Source organism: Stenella coeruleoalba (genome assembly GCF_951394435.1).
Source record: "Stenella coeruleoalba genome assembly, chromosome: 5".
NCBI classification, from domain to species: Eukaryota; Metazoa; Chordata; class Mammalia; order Artiodactyla; family Delphinidae; genus Stenella; species Stenella coeruleoalba.
The window spans coordinates 85,728,780-85,754,752 of NC_137150.1; the positions used below are offsets into that span (position 1 = coordinate 85,728,780).

The window sequence follows — 25,973 nt, forward strand, 5'->3', positions numbered from 1 at the left end:
ATAATTTCCATATTAAAAATTCATATCCTGTTACCTTTGTATTACTATATATTTATATTGTATCTTGTATCTCTAGAGTAATTCCTTATAATTAAGGGAGAAAATTATGGCATCATGAGAATTTCGTGAGTCTTGGCCTCTATATGCCCTCTGCTTGACAGTATCTATGCGGGCTATTGGAATTAAAACTATTGTCAGTGATTCCATTATAAATTTCTCTTTTTTATTAAGTTATCTGGACCCTGCTCACCAAATCTAGGCAGCCTCAGTGTAGGAGCACAGCTAATGGTAGAACTTTATCACCCTGAGCAGCTTGGATATTTTATACTGTGGAAATGCAAAATGAATAAGTTGTATTTTTATTAGAAAAATCCATAGATACTACCATGTGCAAGTCAGATGATTATGGGAATTAATGATAGAAAAAGAACATTTTGCCACCTGTTGGGCAGACACCTGAATCTTTAAGGGCTGAAATCTTTACTTGGTATGCACAAGCCAAAGAGTTAAGGTTTCACTTTTGCTTGTCTCTTATTAAGAGGAGAAAAAGAGAAAATTCTCTCCCACATTCAACCAATTAATTTTAGACCACAGAGTTTATTAATATTCAGTAATATGTCTAGGCTTAAATAGATTAAAAATAGCCAAGCTGTTTCATTTAGAAACAGATTTCTGTAAGCACAAGCTTATTTTCCCCACTGGTGCAAGTGTAATTGTCTCTTTCTGTAGAGAGAGGATCGTTTTCCTACCAGTGATGAGCATGTGGGATGGCCATGACCATTTTCATTCATTTATTTTGTTTTGTGAAAGGCTGCATCCTTTTGTGCTTCTGCCTGTCAGCATCTTTGTCTGTTTCTCTTTCTACCGCACTTTCACCTCCAAGCCACAAAATATTAAAGCAGGTTAAATATCTTTTCTATCTGTTAAGGAAAATAGTCTCCTCTAGTAAAAGATGTAAAATTCCCATGTCATCCCAATGTAGCCATGATCTGCACATGATAGAGCCTCAGGTAGCTATTTAAATTTAAATTCATTAAAATAAGATAAGATAAATTAAATAATTCAGTTGCACTAACCATATTTTAAGGGCTCACTGGTTACCTGTGGCTAGTGATTACTGTACTGAACAGCACAGAACACTTTCATCTTTTCAGAAAGTTCTATTGAATAAAGGCTCAATTGAGTAAAATGCCATATAGAAAGATATGTCAAATTCCAGTTGGCTGTAACTATTATTTTTAATTAACTATTATTTTTAAGAATTCTATTTGGGTATAACTAAAAGGATTTTGTTGTTGTCACATTGTTTTGTTTTTGTTTTCCAAATAGCTCACATTTTTTTCAATCTGTGAAAAACAAACGCTTGGATAGAAAACTAGAGAGTTATGATCCAAAATTTAGATAGTCCTGGGTTTAGTTCAGATGTCATCACTACCAGCTATACAGCCTCCTTTAATCTCTGAGTGCAGAAAGAATCTACACTCAGAGACAATTATGTTGCCTGCTCTGCTATTTTCATTTCAATAGGCAGGGACTGTGTTGTATTTATTTTTGTACCCACAGCGCTTAGAACAGTTACTGGTACATAGCAGGTGCTCAATAAATGTTCATCAAGCTCAACAGTGAGGTAATGTATATGGATCCTCTTTGTAGCTTTAACCTGTTCTTTAATCTATCAGCATATAACTAGATGGAGGAGTTTATTCATGAAGATTTGAGGAAAGGTGCCCTTGGCGATATGAAACTTGGGGAGAAGAAAAGCTGCCTAAAGAGGATTTTTAGAAAGTTTTAAGAAAATTACAACAAAGATCTAGTAAATATTTGAAAGTTTCAGAGGCAGGGTGATGTGGTTTAAACGTCTTGGCTGCACCTGGTTTCACAGCAAGAACATTAACCAGGTCTCATTTTATATGGATTATAATCACATAAGAGAGTAAATACGGATCATGTAAATTAGTTTCTTAGGAACTTTTAAACCATAATCTTCTCACTCTTTGCTCGCCACAGCCCTCACTACCTCAGGGTCTGTATTGCAGCCATAGTTCTAGGAGAGCTTAGAGAGGGTACAATAACCCTCTACACTGTAGAAGCCAGCTTTCCTTATATACATCATATACGTGGCCACTTTATGAACACCACAGAGCAAAGTGCTGCAGACCACCGACAGATATACACACCAGAGAACACCACAATCACAACTAACTGCTGAACAACCACTGATTAAAAAAAGACTGGAATCTACCAAAAAAAGATATTCTACATCCAAAGACATAAAGAAGAAACAACCAGATGGTAGGAGGGGTGTACTTGTGATATAATCAAACCCTCTACCACCCAGGTGGGCAACTCACAAACTGGAGAATAATTATATCGCAGAGGTTCTCCCACAGGAGTGAGAGCTCTAAGCCCCGCAACAGTCTCCCCAGCCTAGGGGTCTGACATTGGGAGGAGGAGCCCCCAGAGCATTTGGCTTTGAAGGCCAGTGGGGCTTGACTGTAGGAGCTCCACAGGACAAGGGGAAACAGAGACTCCACTCTTGGAGGACGCACACAAGGTTCCACATGCACCGGGTCCCAGGGCAAAAGCAATGACTCCATAGGAACCTGGGTCAGACCTACCTGCTGGTCTTGGAGGGTCTCCTGGGAAGGCAGGGGGCAGCTATGGGAAAAAGGGAGAGGGCTCAAATCAATAAAATTAGAAATGAAAAAGAAGTTACAACTGACATCACAGAAATACAAAAGATCATGAGAGACTACTACAAGCAACTATATGCCAATAAAATGGACAACCTAGAAGAAATGGACAAATTCTTAGAAAGATACAATCTCTGAAGACTGAGCCAGGAAGAAATAGAAAATATGAACAGACCAATCACAAGTACTGAGATTGAATCTGTGATTTAAAAACTCCCAACAAACGAAAGTCCAGGACCAGATGGCTTCACAGGCAAACTCTGTCAAACATTTAGAGAAGAGTTAATACCTATTCTTTGGAAACTATTCCAAAAAGTTTCAGAGGAAGAACACTTCCAAACTCATTCTATGAGGCCACCATCACCCTGATATCAAAAGCAGAAAAAAATACTGCACAAAAAAGAAAATGACAGGCCAATATCACATCAAGAGTCAGATTTTTGTTAAGCAGCTTCTAAATTAGTGGGGAAACAAACAAACCAGGCAGCCGATGTATGGCAATAAAATTCCAACTGAAGGAACACAGAAGTCAGGCTGTGTTGGCAGTTTGGAGGAAGGCTGGGTTACTCTGGAAAAACTTTCTGGGACTTCTCTGGTGGCGCAGTGGTTAAGAATCCACCTGCCAGTGCAGGGGACATGGGTTCGGGCCCTGGTCCGGGAAGATCCCACATGTCACGGAGCAACTAAGCCCGTGAGCCACAACTACTGAGCCCAAGTGCCACAACTACTGAAGCCCACGCACCTAGAGCCCATGTTTCACAAGAGAAACTACTGCAATGAAAAGCCTGCGTACCACAACGAAGAGTAGCCCCCACTCACCACAACTAGAGAAAGCCCGTGCGCAGCCAAAAATAAAATAAATAAAAGCAGCCAAAAATAAAATAAATAAATTTATTTTTAAAAAAAACCTTTCTGGAAAGAAGGACTGAATGTTCAAAACAGATTAGCACCCTGACAGATTGAGAATGGATTTGAGGATCTTTGTGGCCCGAGGACTAGGAGGATTATATTATTCCTTGCTTTTCTCTGTAAAGCAAGAGCCCAAATGTGCTGAGCTCCAGGGGTGAGTTGGCCAGGCACATGGCCCAGCCTCGACTCTATTTTTACTTCACAGAAGGATGAAAGTCTGTTCTCTACATTCCCCTAGCACAGGAGAACCTGGTTCAGGGCATTGCCATTCTTTATAGGCTACCTTCACTTAGGTTGTTTCACATATATTCATCTTCATTAGGTCGTGTGTGATGAGCCTTCAGTCATTTGCATGTTTTACAAGAGTTCCATTTGTGTCTCAACATCCCACAAGATGTAACTGAAGTGGTAAAATGACCCGATTGTTTCTTTTCAAAGTGTGGCTTCTATATCTTTTCTTCCTCTTTTCTGAATTTAATGGGAGTGGTACATGTATGGGGAGGTCTTCCCTTTTTGTCTAATATTACTTTTATCTGTTATTGCTGATATTCTCAAAATACCCTCTAAATAAGGTGAAAAATATACTCTCCAAATGTTGATTGGATGCAGATCTAGTTCTGTAAATTTAATTTAAATAACCAGTTAATGTCATTCCAAATCCCTTTCCTGTAACTTTCTTTTTTCATCTCAGGATAGTGATAGTGATTCCAGATCTGAGGTCCATCAGGCTGTATGAAGCTCCTTTGCAGATACCTGGCAGCACTGCAAGCCTGCTTATTTCTGCACTAGAACATTATACTTCCTTTGGGTCTTTACAATGCATGGAAGTCTGGGTCCCTTTGGACTAATTGTGGCCATGGTCACATAAGTGATTAGTCAGTCTCCAATTCTGAACATTACCTCACCCTCCTTTCTCAAAACACATACCAAGACAGCTCATCCTGGGAGACTGTATGATCAGGCAAAGGACACTGGAGGGAAAGGGACTCCAGAAGCCTGAGTTCTAGTTGTCAGCAACTAGCATGAATGCTTAGGAAGTCTCTTCATCCCTCTGTTTTCCTCAACTGCAAAATGATGGAGCTGGACTAGGTAATCGCAAAGGCTGTGCCGGCTCTGCCGACACTCCTTGAATCAGCAAGGTACGGAGAATGCTAAGGCAAATGACAGTAGGGAGGGCAGAACTCATATAGCAACTACATCTCCTTACTGCAAATGTAAGAAAATTCTAAGCAGCAGACTTTAGACTTCTTAACTGATACTTCTCATCTGGTTTGGAAAGAAGCCAAAAAGCAAAAGATATCACAAGAAAGCACTTCCTCAAAAGTGTTCCTTTTAATGAATTTCTTTTAAAAAATGTCCTAGGCTATGGCAGGAGACGAGGGGAAGATGGCAGAAGAGTAAGACATGGAGATCACCTTCCTCCCCACAGAAATACATCTACACATGGAACAACTCCTACAGAACAACTACTGAACGCTGGCAGAAGACCTCAGACCTCCCAAAAGGCAAGAAACACCCCACGTACCTGGGTAGGGCAAAAGAAAAAAGAATAAACAGAGACAAAAGAATAGGGACGGGACCTGCACCAGTGGGAGGGAGCTGTGAAGGAGGAAAGGTTTCCACACACTAGGAAGCCCCTTCGTGGGCTGAGACTGCGGGTGGCGGAGGCGGGGAGCTTCGGAGCCGCGGAGGAGAGCACAGCAACAGGGGTGTGGAGGGTAAAGCGGAAAGATTCCCGCACAGAGGATGGGTGCCCACCGGCACTCACCAGCCCCAGAGGCTTGTCTGCTCACCCGCCGGGGCGGGCGGGGCTGGGAGCTGAGGCTCGGGCTTCGGTCACAGCGCAGGGAGAGGACTGGGGTTGGCGGCATGAGCATAGCCTGCAAGGGCTTAGTGCACCACGGCTAGCCAGGTGGGAGTCCGGGGAAAAGTCTGGATCTGCCGAAGAGGCAAGAGACTTTCTCTTGAGAAAGGAGAGGGGATTAAGAGCGCTGCTTAAAGGAGCTCCAGAGATGGGCGCAGGCCGCGGCTAAAAGCGCGGACCCCAGATACGGGCAGGAGACGCTAAGGCTGCTGCTGCCGCCACCAAGAAGCCTGTGTGCGAGCACAGGTCACTATCCATACCTCCCTGCCGGGGAGCCTGTGCAGCCCGCCACTGCCAGGGTCCCGGGATCCAGGGACAACCTCCCCGGGAGAAGGCACGGCGTGCCTCTGGCTGGTGCAATGTCACGTCGGTCTCTGCCGCAGCAGGCTCGCCCCGCACTCCGTAACCCTCCCTCCCCCCGGCCTGAGTGAGCCAGAGCCCCTGAAGCAGCTGCTCCTTTAACATCATCCTGTCTGAGCGAAGAACAGACGCTCTCCAGCGACCTATATGCAGAGGCGGGGCCAAATCCAAAGCTGAGCCCCGGGAGCTGTGAGAACAAAGAAGAGAAAGGGAAATCTCTCCCAGCAGCCTCAGAAACAGTGGATTAAAGCTCCACAATCAACTTGATGTACCCTGCATCTGTGGAATACATGAATAGACAACCAATCATCCCAAATTAAGGAGGTGGACTTTGAGAGCAAGATTTATGATTTCTTCCCCTTTTCCTCTTTTTGTGAGTGTGTATGTGTATGCTTCTGTGTGAGATTGTGTCTGTAAAGTTTTGCTTCCACCATTTGTTCTAGGGTTCTATCCGTCCCTTTTTTTCTTCTTTAAAAATTTTTTTTGTTAATAATTATTTTTTATTTTAATAACTAGTTTATCTTCTTTATTTCTTTCCTTCCTTCCCTCCTTCCTTCCTTCCTCCCTTCTCCTTCCTTCCTTCCTTTCTTTCTCTTTCTTTCTTTCTACTTTTTCTCCCTTTTATTCTGAACTGTGTGGATGAAAGGCTCTTGTTACTCCAGCCAGGAGTCAGAGCTGTGCCACTGAGGTGGGAAAACCAACATTAGGACACTGGTCCACAAGAGACCTTCCAGCTCCACATAATACCAAACGGGGAAAATCTCCCAGAGATCTCCATCTCAACACCAACACCCAGGTTCACTCAACGACCAGCAAGCTACAGTGCTGGAAATCCTATGCCAAACAACTAGCAAGACAGGAACACAACCCCACCCATTAGCAGAGAGGCTGCCTAAAATCATAATAAGTCCACAGAAACCCCAAAACACACCACCAGACGTGGACCTGCCCACCAGAAAGACAAATCCAGCCTCATCCACCAGAACACAGGCACTAGTCCCCTCCACCAGGAAGCCTACACACCCACTGAACCAACTTTAGCAACTGGGGACAGACACCAAATACAACGGGAACTACGAACCTGCAGCCTGCAAAAAAGAGACTCCAAACACAGTAAGATAAGCAAAATGAGAAGACAGAAAAACACACAGCAGATGAAGGAGCAAGATAAAAACCCACCAGACCTAACAAATGAAGAGGCAATAGGCAGTCTACCTGAAAAAGAATTCAGAATAATGATAGTAAAGATGATCCAAAATCTTGGAAATAGAATAGACAAAATGCAAGAAACATTTAACAAGGACCTAGAAGAACTAAAGATGAAATAAGCAATGATGAACAACACAATAAATGAAATTAAAAATACTCTAGATGGGATCAATAGCAGAATAACTGAGGCAGAAGAACGGATAAGTGACCTGGAAGATAAAATAGTGGAAATAACTACAGCAGAACAGAACAAAGAAAAAAGAATGAAAAGAACTGAGGACAGTCTCAGAGACCACTGGGACAACATTAAATGCACCAACATTCGAATTATAGGGGTTCCAGAAGAAGAAGACAAAAAGAAAGGGACTGAGAAAATATTTGAAGGGATTATAGTTGAAAACTTCCCTAATATGGGAAAGGAAATAGTTAATCAAGTCCAGGAAGCACAGAGAGTCCCATACAGGATAAATCCAAGGAGAAATACGCCAAGACACATATTAATCAAACTGTCAAAAATTAAATACAAAGAAAACATATTAAAAGCAGCAAGGGAAAAACAACACACAAAGGAATCCCCATGAGGTTAACAGCTGATCTTTCAGCAGAAACTCTGCAAGCCAGAAGGGACTGGCAGGACATACTTAAAGTGATGAAGGAGAAAAACCTGCAAGCAAGATTACTCTACCCAGCAAGGATCTCATTCAGATTTGATGGAGAAATTAAAACCTTTACAGACAAGCAAAAGCTGAGAGGGTTCAGCACCACCAAACCAGCTTTACAACAAATGCTAAAGGAACTTCTCTAGGCAAGAAACACAAGAGAAGGAAAAGACCTACAATAACGAACCCAAAACAATTAAGAAAATGGGAATAGGTACATACATATTGATAATTACCTTAAATGTAAATGGACTAAATGTTCCCACCAAAAGACACAGATTGGCTGAATGGATACAAAAACAAGACCCATATATATGCTGTCTACAAGAGACCCACTTCAGACCTAGAGACACACACAGACTGAAAGTAAGGGGATGGAAAAAGATATTCCATGCAAATAGAAACCAAAAGAAAGCTGGAGTTGCAATTCTCATATCAGACAAAATAGATTTTAAAATAAAGACTATTAGAAGAGACAAAGAAGGACAGTACATAACGATCAAGGGATCGATCCAAGAAGAAGATATAACAATTGTAAATATTTATGCACCCAACACAGGAGCACCTCAATACATAAGGCAAATACTAACAGCCATAAAAGGGGAAATCGACAGTAACATTTTCACAGTAGGGGACTTTAACACCCCACTTTCACCAATGGACAGATTATCCAAAATGAAAATAAATAAGGAAACACAAGCTTTAAATGATACATTAAACAAGATGGACTTAATTGATATTTAGAGGACATTCCATCCAAAAACAACAGAATACACATTTATCTCAAGTGCTCATGGAACATTCTCCAGGATAGATCGTATCTTGGGTCACAAATCAAGCCTTGGTAAATTTAACAAAATTCAAATTGTATCAAGTATCTTTTCCGACCACAATGCTATGAGACTAGATATCAATTACAGGAAAAGATCTGTAAAAAATACAAACACATGGAGGCTAAACAATACACTACTTAATAACGAAGTGATCACTGAAGAAATCAAAGGGGAAATCAAAAAACACTTAGAAACAAATGACAATGGAGACACGACAACCCAAAACCTATGGGATGCAGAAAAAGCAGTGCTAAGAGGGAAGTTTATAGCAATACAATCCTACCTTAAGAAAGAGGAAACAACTCGAATCAACAACCTAACATTGCACCTAAAGCAATTAGAGAAAGAAGAACAAAAAAAAACCAAAGTTAGTAGGAGGAAAGAAATCATAAATATCAGATCAGAAATAAATGAAAAAGAAATGAAGGAAATGATAGCAAAGATCAATAAAACTAAAATCTGGTTCTTTGAGAAGATAAACAAAATTGATAAACCATTAGCCAGACTCATCAAGAAAAAAAGGGAGAAGACTCAAATCAATAGAATTAGAAATGAAAAAGGAGAAGTAACAACTGACACTGCAGAAATACAAAAGATCATGAGAGATTACAAGCAACTCTATGCCAATAAAATGGACAACCTGGAAAAAATGGACATATTCTTAGAAATGCACAACCTGCCAAGACTGAATCAGGAAGAAATAGAAAATATGTACAGACCAATCACAAGCACTGAAATTGAAACTGTGATTAAATATCTTCCAACAAACAAAAGCCCAGGACCAGATGGCTTCACAGGCAAATTCTATCAAACATTTAGAGTAGAGCTAACACCTATCCTTCTCAAACTCTTCCAAAATATAGCAGAGCGAGGAACACTCCCAAACTCATTCTACTAGTCCACCATCACCCTGATACCAAAACCAGACAAGGATGTCACAAAGAAAGAAAACTACAGGCCAATATCACTGATGAACATAGATGCAAAAATCCTCAACAAAATACCAGCAAACATAATCCAACAGCATATTAAAAGGATCATACACCATGATCAAGTGGGGTTTATTCCAGGAATGCAAGGATTCCTCAATATACACAAATCAATCAACATGATACACCATATTAACAAACTGAAGGAGAAATACCATATGATCATCTCAATAGATGCAGAGAAAGCTTTTGACAAAATTCAACACCCATTTATGATAAAAACCCTGCAGAAAGTAGGCATAGAGGGAACTTTCCTCAACATAATAAAGGCCATATATGACAAACCCACAGCCAACATCATCCTCAATGGTGAAAAGCTGAAAGCATTTCCACTAAGATCAGGAACAAGACAAGGTTGCCCACTCTCACCACTCTTATTCAACACAGTTTTGGAAGTTTTACCACAGCAATCAGGGAAGAAAAGGAAATAAAAGGAATCCAAATTGGAAAAGAAGAAGTAAAGCTGTCACTGTTTGCAGATGACATGATACTATACATAGAGAATCCTAAAGATGCTACTAGAAAACTACTAGAGCTAATCAATGAATTTGGTAAAGGTGCAGGATACAAAATTAATGCACAGAAATCTCTGGCATTCCTATACACTAATGATGAAAAATCTGAAAGTGAAATCAAGAAAACACTCCCATTTACCATTGCAACAAAAAGAATAAAATACCTAGGAATAAATCTACCTAAGGAGACAAAACACCTGTATGCAGAAAATTATAAGACACTGATGAAAGAAATTAAAGATGATACAAATAGATGGAGAGATATACCATGTTCTTGGATTGGAAGAATCAACATTGTGAAAGTGACTCTACTACTCAAAGCAATCTACAGATTCAATGCAATCCCTATCAAACTACCACTGGCATTTTTCACAGAACTAGAACAAAAAATTGCACAATTTGTATGGAAACAGAAAAGACCCCAAATAGGCAAAGCAATCTTGAGAACGAAAAACGGAGCTGGAGGAATCAGGCTCCCTGACTTCAGACTATACTACAAAGCTACAGTAATCAAGACAGTATGGTACTGGCACAAAATATAGATCAATGGAACAGGATAGAAAGCCCAGAGATAAACCGACGCACATATGGTCACCTTATCTTTGACAAAGGAGGCAAGAATGTACAGTGGAGAAAGGACAGCCTCTTCAATAAGTGGTGCTGGGAAAACTGAACAAGTACATATAAAAGTATGAGATTAGTTCACTCCCTAACACCATACACAAAAATAAGCTCAAAATGGATTGAAGACCTAAATATAAGGCCAGACACCAGCAAACTCTTAGAGGAAAACATAGGCAGAACACTCCATGACATAAATCACAGCAAGATCCTTTTTGATCCACCTCCTAGAGAAATGGAAATAAAAACAAAACAAAAATAAACAAATGGGACCTAATGAAACTTCAAAGCTTTTGCACAGCAAAGGAAACCATAAACAAGACCAAAAGACAACCCTCAGAATGGGAGAAAATATTTGCAAATGAAGCAACTGACAAAGGATTAATCTCCAAAATTTGTAAGCAGCTCATGCAGCTCAATAACATAAAAACAAACAACCCATCCAAAAATAGGCAGAAGACCTAAACAGACATTTCTCCAAAGATGATATACAGACTGCCAACAAACACATGAAAGAATGCTCAACATCATTAATCGTTAGAGAAATGCAAATCAAAACTACAATGAGATATCATCTCACAGCAGTCAGAATGGCCATCATCAAAAAATCTAGAAACAATAAATGCTGGAGAGGGTGTGGAGAAAAGGGAACCCTCTTACCCTGTTGGTGGGAATGTAAATTGATACAGCCACTGTGGAGAACAGTATGGAGGTTCCTTAAAAAGCTACAAATAGAACTACCATATGACCCAGCAATCCCACTACTGGGCATATACCCTGAGAAAACCATAATTCAAAAAGAGTCATGTACCAAAATGTTCATTGCAGCTCTATTTACAATAGCCCAGAGATGGAAACAACCTAAGTGTCCATCATCGGATGAATGGATAAAGAAGATGTGGCACATATATACAATGGAATATTACTCAGCCATAAAAAGAGACGAAATTGAGCTATTTGTAATGAGGTAGATAGACCTAGAGTCTGTCATACAGAGTGAAGTAAGTCAGAAAGAGAGAGACAAATACCGTATGCTAACACATATATATGCAATTTAATAAAAAAAAATGTCATGAAAAACCTAGGGATGAAACAGGAATAAAGACACAGACTTACTAGAGAATGGACTTGAGGCTATGGGGAGGGGGAAGGGTAAACGGTGACAAAGCGATAAAGAGGCATGGACATATATACACTACCAAACGTAAGGTAGATAGCTAGTGGGAAGCAGCCGCATAGCACAGGGAGATCAGCTCGGGGCTTTGTGACCGCCTGGAGGGGTGGGATAGGGAGGGTGGGAGGGAGGGAGACGCAAGCGGGAAGAGATATGGGAACATATGTATATATATAACTGATTCATTTTGTTGTGAAGCTGAAACTAACATACCATTGTAAAGCAATTATACTCCAATAAAGATGTTAAAAAAAAAAAAAAAGAAGATGTGGAACATATATACAATGGAGTATTACTCAGCCATAAAAAAACGAAATTGAGCTGTTTTTAATGAGGTGGATGGACCTAGAGTCTGTCATACAGAGTGCAGTAAGTCAGAAAGAGAAAGACAAATACCGTATGCTAACACATATATATGGAATTTAAGGAAAAAAAATGTCAGGAAGAACCTAGGGTAAGACAGGCATAAAGACACAGACCTACTAGATAATGGACTTGAGGATATGGGGAGGGGGAAGGGTAAGCTGTGACAAAGCGAGAGAGTGGCATGGACATATATACACTAGCAAACGTAAAATAGATAGCTAGTGGGAAGCAGCCGCATAGCACAGGGAGATCAGCTCGTTGTTTTGGGACCACCTAGAGGGGTGGGATAGGGAGGGTGGGAGGGAGGGAGACACAAGAGGTAAGAGATATGGGAACATATGTACATGTATAACTGATTCACTTTGTTATAAAGCAGAAACTAACACAGCATTGTAAAGCAATTAGGCTCCAATAAAGATGTAAACAATAAAAAATGTCCTAAGTGTGTCTCAAATAAGAAATTTGTTCTTTTCCACACCTCCTAATTCCAGGAAGTTTCTAGGCTCTTTGTGTTGCTGACTATTTGCTCAAGTATTTGACTGATTGTATGAGATTAAGACTATTACAGTATTATTTTCAGATACTCTTGTATTTGAAAATCTTTAGGCATTCTTAAATACAATTTTTAAATGCTAATTTTACATCTCTGTGTGTGTGTGTCTGTGTATGTGTGTATCCATGTGTTGGAATTTAGTGTATATGAACAGGAAAATGAATCAACTGCCAAAAAAAGTGAAATTTCAGAAGTTAATCTATTGTGTAAATTAGGATCATTGGCATATCCTTTAGTCTCTTCCCCAAGGTTCCACAGCAAGCTTCTGTGTCATGTTGCTCCTCATCCTGGCATGCACTTCCCTCACTCCACTGCCCCCATCAACATATGAACCCAAGTTTAGAGCAGCAGGTCCTAGCCCACTTTCACAGCCTCTAGTGCTGACAGAATTCCTATAAAACCTTTGGTCTTTACACCATAACCTTTCATTCATTCAGTTAATCCAAAGAATATTTTATATACCTGACACTTTGCTAGGGAGTGAAGCTGTAACAATAAATAAGAGAGAAGTGTACATTAGATGAATAGGAGTTGACTGTTTTGTTACAATTATAAGAGTGCAACATACAAGAAGTCAGGGTGCCCCAAGAGCAGAGAATGGGAACCTAACTTATGGGTGAATGTGTGGAAGAAATGTCAGGGAAAAGCTCCTAGAGGAAATATGTCCTTAGACTTAAAGGAAGATGAGCAATTGTCCAGCTGAGGATGAAGTGGGGTGAGAGTGGGGAGGAGGATGAATCTCACAAAGTCTCATATAAACAGCAAAGTTAGCATTAAGCCTTCAGTTTCTAATCCCCTCAGCACCTCTGCCAGAAAATACACCTCCTCAAGACACACTACAATTTTTCAAACACAGAACAGTCTTAGTTCACATACACAAAAGATTCTGCAAGTTAATAATAATTATCTCTAGGGATTGCCATTACAGATGATAATAATTTTCTTCTTTGTACCTTTCTATATTTTCCATATTCTTTATAATGATCATATATTACTCATAACTTTCAAAATAATGAGTTTTATTTTTAAAGGAAAAAAGTCATGATGTGTACACTGTGTGGTTGATTTAGAATGAAAAGACATTTTACATGTAAATTGGTTGGCATAATGCCTGGGACAGCCTAGGTTCTTAAATGTTTGTTTCCTTTTTTCTTATTTATCTTCTAATCCTCAGTACTGGGCATGATGCCAAGCATATTGCTCAATAAATATTTGTTGAATGAATGCATAAGCAAAACGTCTACCTAGAATTATGGGTATTAATTATGGGACAGTTGATCTATAAGGAAGCAAAAACGATACATATTTTAGGGCCAAGCAGTTCTTACCCTGGCAATGACATGGAATTAAGAAAGACCTTCTGAGATCAAACTTTTGATATTGCACTAATTAATCTGGGACCCTAAACCACTGAAGTAACTAAAAACAGACAACTGTGATATCTGAATACTTTTTAAAGCAATTTAATACGAAGAATATTGTCTTTCATGAAAAGACTTCTGATCATGTTGCTCATATTACAAACTGAAATCTAACAGTATAAACCCTGGTTAGTTTGCCTATATGGTATAATTATCCTATTTTAAATAATGGCTGTGGAAAGCCACTAGAAAGTCATAATTTGGGGGTTTCATACCCATTATTATTCAAGATGAATTAGTTTTGGCAAAACGTATTAGTTCTTGGCTTTAGAGACTGTGATCCAAAGGAGGGGAGCATAAAGGTTGACAAGAATCCCAAAGTCTTCACCTCTCTTTGACCCCAAGCCCATCCTAGGCTTTCATCAAAAGTACACAGATCTTTTTATATGATGGTAATCAAAAATTTGCAGCATAATTTGCAGCATGAGTTGCCTTACTCTAGTGGAGGAAACTTCAGTTTGCTTCTTCCCTTCCTGGCTCCTTTCCCTTGGCCTAGGAGAATGAAAATAAAATTCATACAATCTTTACGGATTTCTTCTCTGCTCCACCTGAGTGTACCTCCTCTCAGGTTACCAACTGCCCAACAGACACATTGCTTCCATGAAAGATATTCCAACAACAAAAAAAAGATATTCCATCAAGCCGTTCACTACTTCTTCCCAGTGTCCATCTTCTGGCTGTCCACATGGAAATGAACATTTTATCATGACCCTGTGACCTACACATCTCTCTATCTCACCCCATGCCATCTTTCCCAGGGAGTTAATCAAAGTCAAATGATTTAAAAATTCTAACACTCTCAATTATAGGGCTAGCAGCAGCTGGGGTCTTTATTGAGTCCACATGCAGTTTCTAGTTCTTCTAGTTGAAATAAGAATAATCCAAAAAGACAGCTAATAATTTAAAAGCTCTTCTCCTCAAAAATATTATGGGTAGCAGAAAATCTGTGAACAGTGTAGACTTGGTTTGGAAACCCCCACACACTGAAAGTTGGTTCAATTTTCTTAGTCCTAGAATATGTCTAATTTTACCTGCTTTTTGATTCTGTATGTAGGCTCAGAAAATTAATTGCTATGAAAGACTATGAAAAAATCTTACTTCTGCAAAGAATCCCACTAGAATAAAGTCTTGACTTAATGGCTAGTTCAAGAGTCAGTAATGTGGAAATTTTGGTCTAGTCATAGCATTTACAACAGCCATTAACATTTCTGGGCCTAAATTTTGCTTACACATAAAATGGAAAAAAAAATAGTCTCCAGCCCCTCCTAGAGTCTCAATGAAATATCCTACGGCTTCAAACTAAGAACGTATTTGTCAAGTTTCTTTACTAACGTCAGAGTTGATGTTCAAACATGTGATTTTAAAGTTCTTATGTGAAATGTTGAGGTTATCTCTCTCTAAATTGCTATTGCAAAAGTATTATTGTTTAACTTATAACCTATGGCTAGAAGGTGATACAGACCTTGTAAACTGCACTGAGATTATTCCAGATGAAATTCATGTGGCAATCATGGCCTCCTTTACTATCTGTCTCTATCTCACTAGTCACTTTATACAGCTTTGCTCTAAGATGTACAAGTCCACGTGATTTGAAGGAAAAAACTCATTTGGAGCAGAGGAAAAACGAAGTCAAATGTAACTGCTACCTCAAACATTAAAGAGATGTCCTCCTAGATTCGTTAGAGTATTTTGTGTCCTCCTACCCACCTCCTCCGTTCTCTCCAGGACTCAAAAATTTGTCTATAGAGAGATTAAAATATTCCAATTTGTATATTAAAGTTTCCTCAATTACAAGAGAGCGAGAGAGAGGAATCAATGGGGGAGGACAAATGGAATGACAATACCTTGGTGCAGTAGCTGCTAATTCAAACCATACTAATTGGCAGCACATTGGGGCATCTCTCACCGTGTAGACAAGAGAACTCAACCAGGAAACTCAGAACAAAAGGCTGTGATTCTTTCAACATTTTGGCACTTTCTTGAATGAATTACATACCCCACCTTCTCTATGAATTCAACAAGGCGAAAGCTAAGCTCCTCATCTTGACAGCTGACCCAAGGGGAATAAGAACCCACTCTGAATTGTGGATGGGCCCTTGGGATGCTGCCTTTTCAGTCTTTATTTGCCCAAGCTCCCCATGCAGTACCAACCACTGTAGCCAAGGCAAATTTCCTGGGACCTCTGATGTCTTGCCCAGAACCTAACCTGAGGTTGCAGCATGTTCTTTCAAATATTTTTGCTGAAGAGGTCTCATTCTACTTCCCCAAAAGTACACTTTTTCTGATTCATCAGATCAGTGTTTGCAACAACCTGACCCTTGTAAGAGCCAAAGATTATCAAGAGGTTTGTAACTTCTTCATTGATTTCTTGTGTTTTCCTGTTTTTGAATTCGAGGAAAGCTGACTCTGGATGATCACAAAATCAACCAAACAACTAAAACCACTGTACCCAACAGTTAATTTTGCACTTCTCTCAAAGCATATAGCAAGCATAATTGGGTGGAACAATGGAAGGTTATGAGTAACTCACTATAGGTTGGACTTTCAAAGGTAAATGTAGTAATTGATTTTTGGCCACTTCTTGGAGATTTTCAGGAGAGATAGTTATGCTCCTAAAAGTCTATATGCTTACCCTTTATTTTTTCTAACTTACTAAATTCTTGTCAGTTCTGGTCACCCAGTCACCATTATTAGAAAGACAGTGGTTTTCAGACTGTGCCCTACGGGTCTAAGAAGGTGTCTCAGGGGCTATTGTGGGGCCTGAGGGAGGCTAAGTGAGTGAGGAACCAGACCACCTTATTTATGCCAACAGAATATTTATTGTTTGTTTTAAAAATGGAATTCTGGATAAAAGTTTGGAGAAAGGAGTTCTTTAATTAGAATGAGTTTGAAGATCTCTAAACTGAGTATCCAAAAATCTATGTATACTTGGACACAGCCCCTGAAATCCTAAGTGATATAGTAATAAGGAACAAAATTGGTGTGATTATGTTCCTCTTGGTTAAGTTCTATGAGCATTAGAAAGGATTCAGTACAGAAGGAAAAAAATCTGTGCTTGTTCATTTAGTCATTCATCCCACTAATATTTATTGAAAATTAGATTTGTGCCAGGTTCTGGAAAAACTGTCCTACTTTTGTGAGATACCATTGTTTTACCTGTAGTTCTAGTGAAGAGATCTTTAACAAGTCCAAATAACACAATTTTTTAAGTGATTACCATATTTTCTCTTTTTTTTCATCAAGTCTTCAACTTGCAAGGTATTATTATCTGCTTGCTTCAGATAAGGAAAGTAAACCTCAGAGAGATTAAGCAATTTCTTCACAGTCACTAACACAATAAATAGTCTTTCTACTCTCTCCTGGTCCTCTCCAGCTTGTCATTTCACACAGGGCACACTATTTCTGAGCTCAGTAGAATCACATATAAAATGCAGATAATATTTTCTTTCCCATCTCATATGACTGCAAAAATTAAAATGAGCTAATGTGTTTTCAAGGTTAAAAAAACAGAAACAAAAAGTATACTGATGTTAGGTGATGGATTATTTTTATTGGACACGGTATCTGATTTTGCACTCTAGGCATTGCTAATTGGAAGGTCATAATTATGGATTAGGGCATGGCAACTGGAAAGACTACAAGTCAGGATAGTGCTTATCAAACTATCTAGAAGTAAAAAAAACAAAAAACCAGTTTTTAAAAATTCCCACTGCTTAATGGATGAATACTCAAAATATAAGCCCCTCTCTTTTTATGATTAGCTTCAAGAAAATTAAAATTATTGTGACAAATGGCTGAAAAAATTTCTAAATGCTATTCTCAATTGCTGTATAATCTTGTCAGGGACTGATAAAAAAAAGTCAGCAGTGGTATGTGAACATACTTTCAATAGTGCTGGGTTAGGAGATCTGGAATTGGGGGAGTTAGGATTTTCAAATTTCTGTACAGAGCTGTCCTTCAACCTATAAATATGAGCCTAAAATAAGCACTTGAAGGAAAGAGAATGGGAGAGGAGAAAAAGTTCTTCATACTTTGTACTCTATTCTCTCTAGTCTTGAGAAATATAAAGGGGACACTTTGTTCAATGGCAGTCATCCCATGTTTTATGCAACAGAAATGTCCCAATCAAGGAGGCCATTAAACCAATTTTTATAAAGCGGATTTTATGCAGATTCATCAGAAAACTTCTCTAAAGGACTTAACGGAAATTGAGATGAAGTTGAAAGATTTGTGTTCTTCTCTGTAGAGTGGGAGGCTATATTAATGTTTGTTCTGATGTTAATGCTTTGTGCTTTTGCCTTGGAAGCCAACCCCATGTCTGGATACTGTAATGAACCAGAGGAATCTTTCTGGTGGGAGCTCCTGGCTGCATCTTCCTGGCCAGGGGGCTTCTCTTCCAATTCTGTTTTCTTGCTACTGCTCACAATAGAGTTTTCTTGCAACAACTCCCATATCTTAGTTCTCTTCTTTTTTCTACTATTTAGGACGTATCATAGATCCACAGTGGAGTGTCATACTTTGTCAAAGGGTGCCACTGACTGATGTGTGCAGAAAAAACTCCCGACTGAGACACTATAGGTCATGTACAAAGGGCAGCTTGGTAGCTGACACTTCAGAAAGTTCAAGACTGTTTAGATGAAATGTGTATTTTTGGCTCCTGGTATTCTCCATTGCTGGGCAGGTTATGTCACTGGCAAAGCACATTAACAATTGAAGGGAAATAAAAATAGAATCTGGGTAATAAAATAAAGTCCAACCTTTTTTTCTTTTCCTTTGTGCTTAGTCTTGTTTCACTTGCTTATAGGGTGCTGCGTGCAGAGGCCTTGCACCTGGCCCTTCAGACCAGAGTTCCTAGTGTGAAATGGCTGCAGCCGACACTTCAGCATGGTGGACCGTGTGCAGGGATGCTGCACCCAGCACTTTTATCTGGAGTGAAGTGACCAGCATAGCTGTACCTGACCCACAAGCACTCCACCCCCATAAGGACTCTATAAAACAGCCCCGCCAAGGGTCCTTCAGGGAGAGCATGTACTCTAGAGCACAGGCTTGAACCACTCCATTCTCTGACCAAAGAGTAAAGCTTTCTTTTGCTTCTGAACAGTCTTGTTCTATTGGCATAAGCAACACAGGGCAGACGACCCCTTACTGGGGACCAATTCAGGGAGTTCGGTAACAAATTTTTGGCAGCCCAGATGGTATTGACCATGGCCCTGCTGCCTATACCAACCTACTAGGCTTCAGACTCACTCTGGCTCCAGCTGGAGGACAGTGGACGTTTTGGAGATTTGCATGGGAATGATTGCCTCTGATCTTGGGTACACTCTGACAGGGTAGAATGGTGGCAGCCTTCCACTGAATTCAGAGTGACTCTGCCCAACAACCTGATAGTCGGGAGCGGTACGCACACTGCATAGCCCCCAGGGTCATCTGGACTGTGCCCCCTTGAGGGAATCATACTGTGCCATCACTGGGGACTGGAGACTAAAACTCATGCCTGCCTGCCCATTGCCTCTGGCTGGCCTTCCCGCAGTGCCAGGCGGCCCAGGGGTGATGGGAACTTGTGGGCAAGAAGAAGCCGAGGAAATCTTGCCCACTGTCTCACCAGTAGCACTATCCTCCTGACCCCTGTACAAGGCAGTAGCAGCTGCACCATGGCTCTTTGCCCTCCTGCTGACTTCCAGGGGTCAACACTGGTCCCCACTAAGGGATAGCAAGCCAAGGAAACTAGGATCCAATCACTGTGTCATATGTAAACCAGAGGAACACTGGAAGGGAGAATGGCTTCACCACCCCTGGAGGGGGTTGGAAATGGCAGATCCTGGCCACTACCCTCAAAGGCAGATGGTCCAAATAGATGAACAATGATGGAGCCAGGGGTCTCCTAATCTGACGCTCCAATTGACCCCCAAGGAGCTCTGGCTGACGCTGGACATAGGGGAAAAGCTTGTTGAATTCTTAGTCGACACTGGTGCCACTTACTCAGTTCTGAATATCAGATCAGGCAAACCCAGTCACAAGAGTGGTAAAATTATGGGGGTATCAGGGAAGGCCCAAGGATGGGCATTCATAGAGCCATTAGAATGCAAATTGGAAGAGCATACTCTCAGCCATTCCTTCCTATACATTCCTGAATGCCCTGCATCCCTGTTAGGAAGAGATACCTTACATAAATTGAGAACTATTATCCACCTAATGGGAGACAAATTGGAGATCGGCATCAGAAAAAAGGCACAAGGTGATAATGTTAATGGCTGAGGACAAACCTCCCTGGACAGAGCAAGTTGACCTCCCCAGGCCCATGGATGTGTGGGACAAACTGTAGAAGCCAGTCTCGTGATAGTCCAACTAAAACCTGGACATACATGGCAATCAGGAGAACTTGTTGGGCATTGTCCCTGTTATACAGGGCCTAACTGATCAAGGCTTTATTAGACCAGGCCAATCAGCCTGTAATACCCCAATTCTCCCCATAAAGAAAGCCAGTGGGGAATACCGCATAATACAGGACCTCAGGGCAGTCAGTGAAGCTACCTGGGATATATATACAGTTGTCCCTAATCCCTATACCCTGCTGGTCATGCTACCATCCACCAGGACCTGGTATTCTGTATTATTAGATTTAAAAATTGCCTTCTTCTGTTATTCTGTATTCCATTAGCCCCAGAGTCACACGAAATTTTTGCTTTTGAAAAATTTGGCAGGAACCAAACACACAACAAAAACAACACTGCTGGACAGTCTTACCCCAAGTGTTCAAAAATTCCCCTGCCATCTTTGAGGAAACTTTAGCTAAGGACATAAAAGTTATACATCTGGAGAAGGGAATCCTCTTTCAGTATGTAGATGACATTCTGACCACCAGCCCTACTAAGGAAGCCTCTGACAAAAACACTGTAACCACTCTGAACAGCTCAGCTGATAAAGGATATGAGATGTCCAAGAAAAATCCTCAAATATCACAAAATAGGGTGACCTATCCAGGCTTCATTCTCACAGAAGGCCAGAGAAGCCTACCTCAGGAGAAGAAAGAAGCCATTTGCAGCCTTGCCCCTCCTAAAACTAGAAGACAGCTTAGGGGTTTCCTGGGGGCGGCCAGGTTTTGCCCATCTGGATCTCTAATTATGCTAAACGTCTATATGAAAAGTTGAAAGGAAAGGACGATGATCCTTTTGAATGGAATTCAGAATGCGAAGGGACCTTTCAAGAATTGAAAAAGCAATTCTAACAATTAAAAACCTCTTCCCTGAATTCAGCTGAAATTGGCTTATAAGCAACTACCAGTTTTCTTACCCCTGGCTTTGCCCTCTCTGGAACAAGTCAAAATTAGGTGAATCCCTTCTCTACATGACGCCCATTCACCCCAGGAAGTCTTTTTTTCTCCTGGCTTCTCCTTGTCTCTCCGGAAATGAGAGGCCGGAGTTGTTATTCCAACCTGTCACTAATAACTAAATAACAACATACATCTCATTAACCAATATAAGTCTCATTTTTCCACACTCTATGGTCCTTTCCCGCTGCAAAACCCTAAAAGGCTGTAAGTTACTTCAAGTAGTCATTCAGCAAACATTACTGGCTGTCTATATGTGCTGGCTGCTGAACTAGGTTTTCTTGAAAAGAAGTGAGTTGCCCCTAATCGGAAACATTCAAGTAGAAACAGGATATGTTTGAATAAATAAATTGTCAAGTGTGTTTGAAAAGAAAAAAAAATGTTTTGTGTGCCTGGTTGGGACAGAAGACTTCTAAGGTCTCCACCAAAACAAAGATTAAGTGATTTTATGAATAGACAGATAGGCAGATGGACAATTTTTTCCTTGTCGGTATGTTACTTTGTAATTAAGTCTTCTGAGTGTGAACCCACTGTCTCTTCATTATAAATGGGACCAGATAAATTATCTGGTCTTTATTGCCCCAAGGGAAAAAAAAAAGAATTGAAAAAGCAATTACTTCAGGGCCCTGCCCTGGCCCTCCCAGATTTAGCTAAACCCTTTAAGCTTTTCATTCAGGAAAGAAGGGGAATCACCCTTGGGATATTAGCTCAAAAACCAGGACCCCTTACTCTGGTGGTTGCTTATTTCTATAAACAATTAGATCAAACAACTAAGGGATGGCCTCCTTGCCTACGGGCAGTAGCAGCTACTACAACCCTACTAAAAGAGGCTGAAAAGTTAACTTTTGGTCAGCCAATCACTATATGGACTCCACACCAGGTTCAGGCTTTAGTAAGTTCTAAGGGGACAGAATGGCTATCCCCTGGAAGGTGAATTCAAGTTCAGGCTATGTTTTTAGACAACCAGGTGGCTACCATAAGAACTTGTCACATGCTAAATCCTGCCACCCTGCTACCCACAGAAATGGAGCTCCTGGATGGAGCATGACTGTATAGAAACCACAGACATGATCTATTCCAGTTGCCCCAACCTAGGAAGTGAGCCTCTTCGAAACACTGATGAGGAATGGTTCACAGATGGGAACAGTTTTATGAGAAAGGGAAAAAGATTAGCGGAATATGCAGTGACCTCCCAGGGAAGATCTTAAAAGTTTATGAAGATTCCCGGTATGTGTATGCCATCCTATATGCACACAGCCTATTTGGAAAGAAAGAGGTATGCTTACTGCAGAGAATAAGCAGGTAAAAACTGGCTTAAACATATTGAGATCCCTAGAAGCAGTGCAGCTTCCAAAAACAGTGGTAGTGATTCATCGTAGGGGCTGAAAGGGTGGCCCTAGAACCAGTAAGTTGACAATTACCCTTCATACCTAAAAGGCCAGATCCAGCCAATTACTCCCCAGTCTACACAAAGGAAGAATTAGACACAGTCCAGAAATAGGGCTTCAGTAGAGATCTAGGAGACCCTGGATAGCTAGTTAATAAATATGGGCAATCCTTCTTTCCCCAAACTGCAGCTTGTCAAGCCATCAGGGAAGTTGTATCAAGGAACTCACTACAGGAAGGAACCCCTATATAATTGTTCAGTTGAGGTCATGGTAACTCCTGGCACGAAAAGCATTATCAATCAGTTAGTTGAGACATGCCCCATCTGTACAATCCACAACCCCAATACCAGACCCCCCAGACGCCTCCACATAAGGTCCATCAGACTGGGAAAGACTGGCAGATTGATTTCACTGTCACACCAAGTGCATCGGGCAACTTCAGGTATATCTTGGTGCTAGTGGATACATTTTCAGGGTGAGTAGAAGTGTTCCCCACTAGAAGTGAAATGGCAGCCAAAGTGGCTAAAGTATTACTAAAAGAGATAATATCCAGGTTTGGGCTCCCAGGATCCCTACAAACTGATAATGGCCCAGCATTCGTGTGTCAAGTGACAAAACGGATAACAAGTGCCCTGGGCTTAAAATGCACCTTGCACTCAGCCTGGAGACCCCAATTGTCTGGGAAAGTAGAGAGATCCAATCAGACCTTAAAATGAACCTTAGTCAAACTATGCCAGGAGACTCAAGAAAATCGGATTAAGTTACTCTCAATTGCAGTTAGCCCCAAGGGATAAATTAAAGTTAAGTGCACTTGAATTTATGTGGTAGACCCATTTGCCAAGCCTGAGAGAAGGGACACCTTAACACCCTTGAAATGGAACAATTCAGTATGCCCTCCAGGTAGGAGAAAACATGAAAGCTCTCACAGAATATGGTAACCAGGTGCTGCCCACACCCACCAATTTGGCCCTCCACTCTTTCCAGCCAGGATACTGGGTGAAGCTAAAAACCTGGAAAACAGGCAGCCCACAAGATCAGCTTACTCCTAAGTGGAACGGACCCCACTTGGGTATCCTAACCACCCCTTCTGCCCTGAAGTTGCAGGGGATCACTCCAGGGGCACATCACATTCGAGTGAAGGGGCCTCCCCAGCCCCAACCTCCGGAGAGACAACCTGGGGCAATGGACCCCCACGACTACTTGTGTGAACCTCCCTCTGACCTGAAGCTTCTCTTCCGAAAAACAACAAAAATGTGACCAGGGATATTCAGGAAGGATGGAACTTCACTGATTGTTGGATCTGTCACACCCAACCTAAAACAGGAAAGGACTCCTAATTGCAGGAAACACTGCACTTATAGGGGTGCTAGTGACCTTGGCGGGGGGAACCATATATCACACTATCACCATAAAAAAGGTAACAGGCACTGTGGCAACGGTGGCCAGTGACACCGGCTTCGACTTCAAGCTATTCAGCCTCATTTGACTGAACAAACTTGCAGCTGGGTAAAACAGGCCCTCCCTGGTATCACGTGGTTTTTCCCTTTCCTGGGTCCCTTAAGACCATTATTCTCTTGCTAATATTTGGGCCATGAGTAACTATAAAACTCCAAATGGCGGTGCTCAGGGACACAAAGAGTTGGGCTCGGGCCTGGTGACAACGAAACATATCTAAAGGCAGCTGGGGAGAAGTTCTGCTCTTCTACCCAAGGTTACGATGGCTGACACCCCAAATCAGCAGGAACCACTTACAGAATATGGACCTTCGCCCCTCAGCACTCCTCAAGACGGAGGCACAGGACAAAAGACAGAAGAGACATTTGTCACTGACCAAGCCTATTAACAAATCCTGGGTAATAAAAATAGAAACTAGAGGGCTTCCCTGGTGGCGCAGTGGTTGAGAGTCCGCCTGCCGATGCAGGGGACGCGGGTTCGTGCCCCGGTCCGGGAAGATCCCACATGCCATGGAGTGGCTGGGCCCGTGAGCCATGGCCGCTTGAGCCTGCGCGTCCGCAGCCTGTGCTCCGCAACGGGAGAGGCCACAGCAGTGAGAGGCCCGCGTACCGCAAAAAAAAAAAAAAAGAAAGAAAGAAACTAGATAATAAAATTGGTTCTAACCTTTTTTCTTTCCTCAGTGCTTCGTCTAGTTTCACTTGCTCATAGGGTGCCACGGGCAGACGCCTCACCTCCGGCGCTTCACACCAGATTTCCTCTTGAGAAGCGGCTGGACCCGACACTGCAGTTCAAGATGGCGGAGGCGGCCGTGTGCAGACACGCTTTGCCCGCCCTGCGGTCTAGAGCGCAGCGCAGCCCCGCGAGAGCTCGGCCCCCTCCCCGCTGCTGGCGTCCTGATAAAGCAGCCCCGCCCACGGCCTTCCAGAGGGGAGAGCAAATGCTCGAGGGTGAGAGGTCGCATCTTTCCATTCTCTGATCAGAGAATAAAGCTGTCCTTTGCTTCTGAACCAAACTCTGTCTTGTTCTGTTGGCACGAGCGGCACTGGGCAGGAGGACCATTGTTGGGGACCAACTCAGGAGGATCGGTAACAGTCACAGTCAGCAGGTTTAGGAAATATATTGGGGGAGCTTTCTAGACTGAATAATTTGAATGGTGAAAGCAGCAATTCTTTGTGGGCTGAAGGCTTGATGCAGTCTCTTAGGACCTGTCCTTTTAGAAGTAAAAGCGGATTCTTAGAGGCCACAGCCTGCCTTTCAGAGAGATATCAGCTTCTACTTGAAAAGAGTTCCTTTCTTATTACACATAAGTGGGTAGAAAGAGTAATTAGCACTGTCATTGGCTTGTTATTTATTTCTTCCCACTGCAGCATGTATTAGAATGGTTTTATTGCCATAGAAATTTTCTGATTGCCCTTCCTCAATGTTACTTGAAGATACAGTTCACAAGTGGGCCAAATAAGGAGTAGAAACTAGAATAGAATCATAGGCTAGTTTCTTATACAGACACACATGAGCCAGGCTGAGGCTCCACCAGCGCGGCTCAGCACCGCCCGTTCTGTTGTTTGTATCTGTTGTCTGTTCTGATTGGTTGGTGCCTGTGCCATTCCAGTTGTTCAGGGTTTTGAATACCAACTCTG

At 41.4% G+C, this 25,973-nt stretch overlaps 1 long non-coding RNA gene across 1 annotated transcript; it reads right to left on the bottom strand.

Moving 5' to 3' along the window:
- On the bottom strand, positions 1 to 25,224 carry LOC307186623. The gene is made up of 2 exons (XR_013828431.1): positions 25,000 to 25,224; positions 1 to 2,658 (listed from the first exon to the last, which is right to left on the bottom strand). It is a non-coding gene; the product is annotated as an uncharacterized lncRNA (long non-coding RNA).
- Positions 25,225 to 25,973: the final 749 nt, after the last annotated feature.